The sequence below is a fragment of the Ostrinia nubilalis genome, chromosome 15 (assembly GCF_963855985.1).
Source record: "Ostrinia nubilalis chromosome 15, ilOstNubi1.1, whole genome shotgun sequence".
NCBI lineage: Eukaryota > Metazoa > Arthropoda > Insecta > Lepidoptera > Crambidae > Ostrinia > Ostrinia nubilalis.
In genome coordinates, this window is record NC_087102.1 from 5,703,141 (window position 1) to 5,704,018 (window position 878).

At 30.3% G+C, this 878-nt stretch overlaps 1 non-coding gene across 1 annotated transcript; it reads right to left on the minus strand.

Annotated features, from left to right (window-relative positions):
* Positions 1-352: 352 nt before the first annotated feature.
* Positions 353-424, minus strand: Trnad-guc (transfer RNA aspartic acid (anticodon GUC)). The gene has a single exon. It is a non-coding gene; the product is annotated as a tRNA-Asp (tRNA).
* Positions 425-878: the final 454 nt, after the last annotated feature.

Here is an 878-nt window from a genome sequence, read left to right on the forward strand (position 1 = left end):
AACAATATCCATTCATAAATAATCATAAATGAAGAATTGTTTAGTAAAATAATTACAAATACTACCAATTTTGGTAAGTGTTTGTATGTAACAAGTCAGTCAGTACCTAATACACAGATAATTTTTAAATTAAATTAAAAACAATAAAATTAATTTATAACATTAAATTATGTGAATTAAAACTATGCATTTTGTAAAAAATTAGAACCTACATACTGTAAAATTACATTTCTTTATAATAACAACACAATAAAAACTGTGCACACCGGCACAAAAACCAATAAAATTAATTTATAAATAACAATATAATAGAAAAACACGCATATTAAAAAAATATAAAAAACAAAAAGATCTCTCCGGCGGGGAATCGAACCCCGGTCTCCCGCGTGACAGGCGGGGATACTGACCACTATACTACCGAAGACTTGTAAAGAGCGAGCGAAATTATGATTCTATTTCTACGCGACTACGCGCTACAGTGCGGTGCGTCATTGCTACGTAGCAAGTCACGTGATATCGTGAGTACGCTTATCTGCGCTGTAATTTTTGTGTACTTATTCGTTATTTTTATTGATAACTAAATTATTTTTTAACGTCCACTTTGGATAATTCTAAATAGCTAGTTATACCTTCTTAGCCCATTATTTAGGTAACTTGCAAAAAACTAAATTGAATTTGTTGATGTAAGCTCGGTACTCGTAGATAAGCGTCTTATAGTATTTTACAAAACAATCCGTGACGCATCGTATTAATTAGCGCATTTAAAGTCTTATTTATTAAAGTTAGTTAGTATAAAGTTTTATTTATTTTGAACACACTAATCGCGTAATTTAGAGTCTCAAGCACAAAATCTTTGCGTCCCTTTTTACATTATACAC